General features: G+C 38.9%; 1 long non-coding RNA gene across 1 annotated transcript; it reads left to right on the top strand.

The window, feature by feature from the left end:
* The first annotated feature begins 2,968 nt into the window (after positions 1-2,968).
* On the top strand, positions 2,969-6,407 carry LOC124173520. The gene is made up of 4 exons (XR_006868592.1): positions 2,969-3,200; positions 3,985-4,183; positions 5,421-5,609; positions 6,233-6,407. It is a non-coding gene; the product is annotated as an uncharacterized LOC124173520 (long non-coding RNA).
* Positions 6,408-10,599: the final 4,192 nt, after the last annotated feature.

The following is a 10,599-nucleotide window of genomic DNA, read 5'->3' as shown; positions in this document are numbered from 1 at the left end:
ACGAATGGCAATGGTCAATTTTATCCTCATTTGAAAAAGGCCAGATTGGCGCCCATGCGATGCCACTCCACGTGACGTCACAGGGACCTAGTCTCTATACGAGTACATAGGATTTTTACATCGTCTGAGATTATCAATGCATGCATGACGCACAGAGCTCAGGGAAACATGTCTTAATAATCACCTATTAAAACTGCCTATGGTCGGAAAGTTTTCTTCGTTTGATAAGGTATTAATAATCCTTATTTAAGCCAAGCGCTACCAGCTAGCAGGGTACTCTGCTACCTGCTGGCATCCTGTGTCGTATCAGCGCTCAAAGCCTCGTCCCAAGATCTCCTCACTTTTGGCAGCGGGAACCAGAACGACGTCACACGGGGTTTTCCCAGCATTCATACTTAGCCGTCGCGTTTTCGCACGCTAGAAAATTTTCACTTCTCATTTAATCGCGAAAAATAGATATCGCCATTAAAAAATCTAAAAGCGTGAAATATGTACTCCAGGAGTAAATATCTTTCGATTTAGGCAATAAAAAAATAATAGAAACCACCATATTGGCACAAAATCATGCGATGTTCTGTTGTTAAATTTAAATTATCCGTATTTATATAAAAAGATAGATCGAATCTTCTGATCAAGCCTATGGCTCGTCAAAGTTGCTTTGTACACATAAACGAAATCATTATCTTGTAGAATTTATAAATATATCTCACCAGGTGACCAATAACTAATGGCTTTGAATACTCACTATGTATGTTCTCGTAATATTTATTATAAACGCAAATACAATCATTACACTACATTGATTTGCGATTGCGGACTTTGGCCAACTGCCAAACATAGTGCATTGTGGGTATCACTAGGCCATAAAGATGGGCGGTGTGATTTTACGAGTTATTTTGAGAGATTAGAGTACTCAAGTATTAAAAAGTTATGAAAAAACAGTTATATTCATGTTATATAACATAAAGCATTCCGTTTTGCATATCTTTAGCTACTGCATATCCTGCAGTTACTGTTATACGTTATGACAGTCGTAACAGCTTATTATAAGCGAATCAAGTCTTCCGTTTTGAAAACCTTTTTATTCTTACTATATCATTTAACAACATAATCATTTACAAAGTCTGACACTGGATAAAAGTTACTTAACAATCATTTCTAATCTCTGGCCATTAATTTTCTCACGATACTCTCTTCTTTTAATAAGCAGTTACAACACAAAGCGGGGAGTACCCGATCCCCCCCCCCTCGAATTTTTCTGGGGGGCTTCGAAGCTATTGAGGGGCTGGGTTCCCTCTTGACCCACTATCTAGTCCGATGTTGCAGACATGCCTCAACATAACTAAATTTATAACCGAGCTACAGGGGTCCCACCCCCACTGATTTTTCAGGGGTACTACCATCCTTCCAGGGGGACAGGGCCTCCCTAACTACAGCCCTCCTTGGAAATAACAAAACCTGTGACGAAAAGTTAAGATTGGCCCGCCCCCCCTTCCGATGTTTCTAGGGGGCTCAGACGCTCATGCTCCTCGCCATGCTCATGATCCCTCCCCCCCGTGACTCCTCAGCTACTCCGATGTAGCTGACTTTAACATAGCCTCATCTTTTACAAACAGCTAGGGGGGTCCCAGCTCTTCCCCGAATTTTTACGGGCAAGTACCTAACTACGATCCTTCAGTGGAGGCCGGGACCCGCATTGCTACGCTCATGCAGAAGACATGCTTTAACATAACTAAATGTTTAACAAATTCAACTGTTCAACGGCCGAGGATAGTTCAATCACTTATATTTTAACCAATTACTTTCGGAGGGCCGTTTCTTCTCCGAAAAATCTTGAAGTGACTACCCTCGACAGACCCCTGTACAATCGATAAGTTATAATTTTTGAATATTCATATATGTATAAATAAATTTGGTCACATGGCAGGCATGCTTAACGAGAATAAACCCATTCCAGGACTGATACTTTTAATTCACAGTTAATCAATTTCGGTGCCGATTCAATTGCGACGACGACTGCGCCATGTCGCATTTCCGTAATATTGGATAATGACTTTGAATTCTCATCATGTGGGTTCACATATTATTTATTATAAAAGCAAAGAGACTCATTACACATTAAACTATCTTACATTTTAATGCTTGAACAGTATTTCAAAGGTTGAAGTTGCCAAATATGTACTCACTAACATCTATACACATATACATGTATATGTATCTCATTGCATCCAATTTCTCATGCTACATTCTCAGAAGTGGGCTGTGCTTTTCACTATGAAAGTTGAGAGGTGGAGTATTTCTGGCACCTACAAATGGATGGACCAGGTTGTAGGCTTCTTAGATATTCGTCTTAAGCATCTAATATGGTTATCTGCTTTGGTGATAAGAAGATACGTATATACTACTTCTTCTAAAAACCCTGAAATTTATTCATGAGCCATAAGGCCTATGGCGTAAATGACTTCAGAATGATTACTATGATTCCTAGTGGCGCTCACCGATTTTACCCTATATCTTGGAACATCAGAGAAATTAATCTTATTCTTCATAATTATTTTTCTAATATTTTCCAAAACTTATCTTGTCCTTTTTCATTTCAATTTTCTGTATTAAATGGATGATAAACCACACTGTTCTTGATTTGAACATTCTGTCGAAGCAAATAAACTTGGATTTTCTTTGATATGTTTGGATATGCATCTTGTACAACTATTTCATCCAGATCCTCATTACCATTATTGTAATGTATACTCATGTCACATGTGCAAATGTTTTCATTTTTGGAAATCAAATCACAAAAATCCCTTGATTGACAATGTAACAAACCACTGCTTCAGTAAAGTTCAAGAGTAACATTATCAGCACATAAATAGTAAGTCAATGTATGAGATATTTTTATCCTTAATTTTCAAAACTGAAATATGACCGTATGTGGTATGAAATCTTCTTGAAAGAAAGTTCTTCAGTGAGTCTGTGACTATAATTCTGACATCATTTCATTCCTTCAAGTGCTCTGTGAGATGTGGAGCTGGTGAGCAAGGCCGACCATATTGGTGCGAACTTGAAGGAAAAGCTGTCGCTGAAGCATATATTACTGTACACAGGGCGGAGACCAAAATGACGGAATTCCTGTACATGTTGAGCCATGTATTGCTGGTCCTTGCAGTTACTCTGATATAGATAATTGGATTCAAGGAGAGGTAAATTCCTCTTTACATCTGAAATTCTCATGCTTTCAATGACATCTAGTCATGAGAGGCAGGAAAATGGATGTGAGGATGGCATCAGAAATTCTGGCATAAAAATCTCATCAAAAACCTTTATTCATTTGTTTTTTAGAATTCTTTGCTGCTATTAATAAAAAATTTTCAACCAAGAAATGTCAGTGAAATAAGGCTGAGTCCAACTCTTCGTAGGATAAAGCACATCAAGCTTAAATACGTACCAGCAAAAACATATATCTCCACGGAGATCTTAGAAGTAGGCCCTGTATGTATGATATTCCTTCATGCAGGCTTGTCTTCTTTCATAGGAATATGTGATATTTTGTTTCAATTCTTTTAAGGATTTCAAGAAAGGATATTGTTTTGAAATCCATTTATTGTAGATGACGTCCACAGGAGTTTCCTATGAATACTTCATGATTTTACATGACACTTGACTCAATTTCTTCACTTTGTACAATGCTTAATGAAGGCAAATATGGATTTTTTGAGCAAATATTGTCATTTTGCGTGTTAAAAATTATTTTTATGTCAGTCAGCTGCCCATCATCGTTCCCCACAATGATGTTTTAATAAATTTCTGAATTTTTGTATATACCCCTTTGCTTGTAAAAGGAAATTTTGTGTTTGCCAGGCTTCTTTTAAAGTTATCCTTATTTTTTCCTGCAAATGTCCCTCTTGTGAAGCCTTTGTTCAGTCGCCTTACTTAAATCCCATGGTGGTAATTCTCCTGGTTTCATGTTTCAATTGTCTTTTGCAGGGACCAGTGCCCACCGCCCACCCGTCTTTGTCGTCTTCGCCTCTGGTTTCTCCGTCCACGGCCCTTTTGCTTCCTCGCACTCACCCCCCCCCCCACCCTCATCGTGATGGAGTCACTCTGCTGACATTCGCGACTCTTATTCCTTCCCACTGCCAAGGACGAGTCTAAATTATTGCTGGGAGCTGGACTCTGGGGACCTGTAAGTGTGATTAGGAACCACGTTTCATGTACTGATAAGATGGTTTCTAATGTAACTTTGGGGAATTTATAATTCATGTTGAACTAGCCAACTGGAATAAAACTTTGAACACCTCTACAGGATGATTCAATGCCTGATGATGTCAACTATTTGACAAAACCATGGTCATATATAAAACCGTCCTGAGAAAGTATACAAAGTTTTCAATGGCTTGCAATGAGCCGTGAATGGAAAGTGCTTAGTATGCATTAATTTGGAGGGTAAACTACATATTTATAAAGGCTGAATTCAAATTGAGATTCTTCTTAATATGGTGTTTGCCAAATGTTCTGGGGTCAAGCATTTGGGGAAACTCAAGTGGTACCATAGTACCTCGACAGATATGGCATTCTGCTCTTAGTTTATGCAATAATAATAAAGGAAAAGAAAAATAATTTTCCTTACCCATTTGCCGTATACTAAATATATTGTTTTTTTTCCACAGTGATGTTGGTAATATGAATTTCAAAGATTTTAATTTAAAATTTGATCACATACTTTATGTGGATCCCTCCCAATTAGCTAACGATAGTGCATAAACAAAAAATTGCATTTCTTAAAATTACAAATGCATGAGCCCACAGGTCACACTAATTATTTTTGCCGTGTAAGGGATTTTCAGAAAACTTGTGGTGGTGTTGAGGAGTTAGCTGTTAAAATGCTCTTATTTACTTCTTTAACATGACAACATCATTGAATTCAGCATTTCTGTTTTGCAGGGAAGTTTTCACAGGGCCTTGGAAAAATTCGAATTTAGCTTGATGAAACTGAGGATTCTAACATCTTGCAAATCTTCATACTATGTATCATGAAAATCATGCTAAGAAGTGGCCTTATTGCAATCGCTGTTTGCAAGTTTTGAATATATTTTACATTTGAAAGGTTAATTTTAGGAGGCAAAGTCAGAAAAGGGAGTGGCTGTGACAAAATATATGCTATACCTCTTGTAAATTATAGTGGTCAATTATATATTAACTGATGATTTTAAACGGGTGAGGAATACGAACACTTTAATGAAACATTTGAGGTACTATGTGCTCCCATTATGCTGTTGCGTTTAGGTTTTTTTCACTAGCATGGTATACGTTGGCAGTCCTCAAACCAAAATTGATTAAAATTTGAAGATCGTTATTCTAGAGGACATTTACACTGTAAACATCCATGTTTGAATAATTTTAAATAATTTACTCTCCAATAGTGCTCAGAAACCTGTGGGGAAGAAGGTGAGAGACCTGGGGGATATGTTTGAAGATTAGTTGCCTGCCAAAACGAATATGGGAGAGATGCAAACGATTCTCATTGCTCCCACTTGGAAAAGCCACGTGATGTAACTCGGTGCCCACACATTCCCCTCTGTCCCATGTGGTTGCATGGAGAGTGGGGCCCGGTAAGTTGTTTTCACTCAATCCTCTTACTCTCCCACATGATCCATAGAAGTTTTGTGACTTTATTTGTGATACGTACTTTGATTTTTAAATCAGTTTGTGTGGACTTCTATTTAGATTAGGTTTTCACAGATCTAGGCTGAGATTTCTTGAGATGGGTGGAGTACCAAGGAGAAGTAGCTTACTTTAGTTACAATTAGAAGTATGCACCAATTACCGTTTTAAAAAAGGAACTAGCTACAGTTACTTTCCGTAAAACTCTTTGGAAATGTCCTAAATGGTGGGCTAGCTAAGAACTTAGTGGTTAAAAATGATCACCAGTTCAAGATCAATTGCCAGCCGTCGACCAATGTGTATAAAAACAATTTCTCACTTAAATAGAATGATTCTTGCCTGAAATTGCTTACCACCAAAACTTTACAAGCTCCTCCAAGCTTTAATTAATTTTTTTTAAGAAATGGCTAAGTACGTAGAGGGATGTTCGTGTTTTTTAGTATGTTTTTGATTTCAGTTTTTCTGCCATGAAAAGGCAATTGGCGTATTCATTGCCATCTTCACAAAAATCATTACTAGAAAGGTTGTGACATACATACATGACGAAGTTCATGTCCTCAATTCATTGCAGTGCAATGTCTCCTCTGGAGAAGGTCGTCAGTTCCGAGAAGTCGGATGTCGCGGCTCAGGGGTGCAAGTTCTTGCCAATGCCAAGTGCTCTCTCTCCCGGATGCCCTACAGTGCCAGGATATGCTCTGCTGTCCCACACACTACAACGGAAGGAGAAGAGAGAAGTTTGAAGAAGAAAGAAGGGGCCATGGGAAAAGGTAAGATGCCTTTCATTTCTGTTCTATGTATTTATGACCTACTGTATGGTCTATGGTTCGATTCCCATCAAGTTTTCATGTTACCCAGTGTACCTATTCAGTTAGCTTAAAATGTCACAATTGTAATAAATCGTTTTTCACTTTTCAAATAAGTCGTACAGATGTTAGATATATTTTCATAGCCAGTAGATACTTTTTAAAAGCAGTCATTATTTAATTTGTATGCATGTATTATCTAAAATGTGTTCATTTAATAAGGCACAAATGTGAGTCCACTGTTTTGCATATTAACAATCATCCGACCAAGGCTGCTACTTTGAATGGAATTATGATCGTGCTTTTAGCCAAGATTACAGAAAAAGTCATATCATCAGGACTGTTATGACCCAGTCAAAATTCAGTTTTTCTGAACAGAGTAATCATAGCTGTCATTCCAGTGGAGGTTTTCATTTTCAAGATTTTCATTAGCACAGTCATAATAGGGTAGTTTCTTTCATCAAAAAAATCAAAATGCAATGATTGCGATTCCTTACCCACCATTAGTGTATTAGTTTAGACGAATGGCAACGGTCAATTTTAACCTCATTTGAAAAAGGCCAGATTGGCGCCAATGCGATTCCGCTCCACGTGACGTCGCAGGGACCTAGTTTCCATACGAGTAGATAGGAGTTTTACATCGTCTGAGATTACGAATGCATGCATGAGGCACAGAGGTCAGGGAAACATCTCTTAATAATCACACTTTAAAAATACCTAAGTTCGGAAAGTTTCCGTTTTTTGATAGGGGAATAATAATCCTTATTTAAGCCAAGCGCTACCAGCTACCAGGGTACTCAGCTACCTGCTAGCAGCCTGCGTCATATCACCGCTCAAGCGTCGCCCCTAGGTCACCTCACAAGGAGGCAGGAGGAACCAGATATACGTCACACGGACTTTTTCCCATCATACCTACTTTGCCGTCGTGTTTTCGTGTACTTGGAATTTTTCACTTTTCGTTTAATCACCAAAAAAAGAAATCGTCATTTAAAAATCTAAAAGAGTGAAATTCGTACTCCTGGAGTAATAATCTTTCGATTTAGGCAATAAAAAATAATTGGAAACCACCCTATTCCCTATTCTGGGCAGTGGCGGATACAGATGGGGGGCCCGGGGACCCCGGTATTGCCGACGTTCCGCACGCCACGCATATCGCAAGAGGCTTAGGTATGTATTTATGTAGTGACTATGTTTAGTAGAATATGCAGTTTCTGTTGGATATGCGATCTCAATTGCTTTTGGATTGATGCTAATGCAGTGTCATTTTTGTGTACGGGTTATGATTATGTTTTGTTTCTTTTGTGACGAATAAAGTTTCGTTCTTGTTTCTTGGATATGCAACCGGAAACGATTGGAGAATGGCGTGGTTAATTTCTTTTTCCTCGCAACCGATATCCTAAATTTGGAGTGAATTTCTAATAGGTTATGGTGCCCAGTGATGCAAATTTTTTGGAGTGAATACCTTTTTGAGTAAAAATGGAGGAAAATAGGTATTTAGAGAAAGGAGTTATGCTGACGGACGAAAATTATTTCGCTTGGTCGGTGAAAAGCAAGGCATTTCTAATGCACAAAGGTTGCTGGGATGCCGTCGATCCTGGCTTCTCCACGGAAGATTCCGAGGCCGGACTCGATAGTGCTCAGAGGAAGAAGAACCATTCTGCCCTTGCTCACATTCTTTTATCGGTGAGTGATAGATACGTTGATTATATTGGGGAGTGCGTGACAGCTAAGAAGGCATGGAAAGTTTTACAGAATATGCACGAAAAATTCGACGTGTATAATCAGATCGAGTTTTTGGAGGAACTAGCTACAATTAGAAAGGGAGATGATATGACAATCAGGGAATATGTGGCGAAAGTGATAGACTTGAGTCGGAAGGTAGGGAAGGCTGGTGTGACGTTTAATGATCATACCTTGGCCATATTTTTGTTAAGGGGTCTCCCAAGGGACAGATATGAAATATTTGTGCGATCAATCACCACGAACAATGCCGTGTTAACCATGGAAGAAGTGATATCCAAGATGGAAACAGAGGAAAAATGACTGAAAAGAGAAGATCGGTGCGATGATATTCACCCGAAGGCATTGAAAGGGCTAAGAAGAGAGCCACCAAAGGGTACGTTCTGGTCAAAGAAACATGACAGTTCGCGGACGGAATCTCAAATCTGCTTTATTTGTAAGCAACCAGGTCACATATCGAAATTTTGCCCTCGTGCGCTAGAAGCTAAAGGCAAAGGTACTGTGGTGTGTTTTGTGTGTCGAGAGATTGGGCATATTGCTAGTTATTGCCCACACGTTCAGAAGAAAGGCACAAACTGTTCGAAGACCAATCCGAAAATTAGGGAAGCGAAAGCGTCAGCAGAGGAGAAGGAAGAGGAAAGTGAAATAGAACAGGCAAAAACTAGTTTGGTCAAAGTAAAAGCCTTGATGGTGACAGATAGAGGGAATGAAAAGAAAGTGATGAAGTGGTTTGTGGATTCCGGTGCAAGTGAACACATGACCCCTCATAGGGAAATTCTCACCAATTTTGATAGTAATACAAAGGGAGTAGTTGATGTGGCCAATGGGTATGGGTTAAAAATTTGTGGAAAGGGAAGTGCTGAGTTAAAATTGAGTGATGAAAATGGAGGGTGGTGTGTGAAATTGGAGAGAGTGTTGTATGTACCTGATTTGCAGGACAATTTGATGTCGTTGAGGCAGTTTGACAAGAAAGGTTGTAAGGCTGTGATGGAAAAGGGTTGTTTGAATGTTATGCATAATGGAGATGTTTTCCTAAAAGGTATTGCAAATGGTGGTATGTATGAAGTCCAATGTTCATGGTATGGTACCAATGGTAATAGTGAAAGTGATGCAGAGGAAGAGTTGGTTGCAGCCAAATCTAGAGTAGCTGTGTGTCGTGAGATGTGGCATAAGAGGTTTGGGCATTCTACGTCACTGCCAGATGCTGCGATTATCCCAAAAGGTAAAGATGGAAAATGTGATGTATGTGTCATTGGAAAGATGAAAAGAAGGCCATTTTGTAAAAGGGATGGTATGTCAGAGCATCCGCTCGATTTGGTTTTTTCTGATGTTTGCTATGTTAATCCAGAAAGTATTGGTGGAGGCAGGTATTTTATAACCTTTACAGATGATTTCAGTAGGTATTCTGTGGTTAATATAATTAAGAATAAATTTGAAGTATTGGGTTGTTTTCAAAGATTCAAGGATTTTGCTGAAAAACAGTTGAATTGTAAGTTGAAGGCTTTCCAATCCGATAATGGTGGTGAATATATTAGCAAAGAGTTTGAATTGTTTCTTGAAAGGGAAGGTATTAAGAGAAGGCTGACTCAACCATTTACACCTCAACAAAATGGTGTATCAGAGTGGTTAAATCAACAATTGCTTTGTTTAGCACGCTGTATGTTAATAGGGTCAGGTTTACCTATTACCCATTCCACACTTTTGCTGTCATATTGTTCCGAGATTTAACTCTATGACCTTTGACCCCCATTGTGACCCTCAACAGCAAAAGTCTATGAGCGGATCTATGAACTGCCTAACCGACTTTGGCACCCTTCAAAACCTATCGTTTGACACGTTGGTTGTCATGATTTCCCGACGTTTAACCCAATGACCTTTGACCCCATTGTAACTCTCGGAGGTCTAAAAATCAACACTACAGATCTATGAACTGCCTAACCGACTTTGGCACCCTTCAAAACCCATGGTTTGACACGTTGGTTGTCATGATGGCCCGACGTTTAACTCTATGACCTTTGACCCCCATTGTGACCCTCTGAGGTCAGTTAGTGAATAATAAGGGTTTTTGGACTTTACCAATAACTTGGGCACCCTATAAAACCCATGGATCGACACCTTTGTTGGTATACTATTCTTTTTGCCACCTTTATGACCTTGACGGTGACCTTACTGGGTCAACAGTTGAATTTTCGTGAATAAAAGTATTATTTTCGGGTTTCTCGTGTCCGAAAACCTAAGAATAGTCATCTTGGTCAATGAAATTCAGACTTTTTTCTATCTCGATTTTTTAAACATTGAAACCCCATAAGGCAAATTGAAATTTTTGGTTTGGACCCACATTGTGAGGTCAAAAGGTCAAAATTGTAAAATTTTTCTTACACTCAACAAAACTTAG

Source organism: Ischnura elegans, unplaced genomic scaffold, assembly GCF_921293095.1.
Source record: "Ischnura elegans unplaced genomic scaffold, ioIscEleg1.1, whole genome shotgun sequence".
NCBI lineage: Eukaryota > Metazoa > Arthropoda > Insecta > Odonata > Coenagrionidae > Ischnura > Ischnura elegans.
This window is presented reverse-complemented; position numbering and strand designations above follow the sequence as displayed.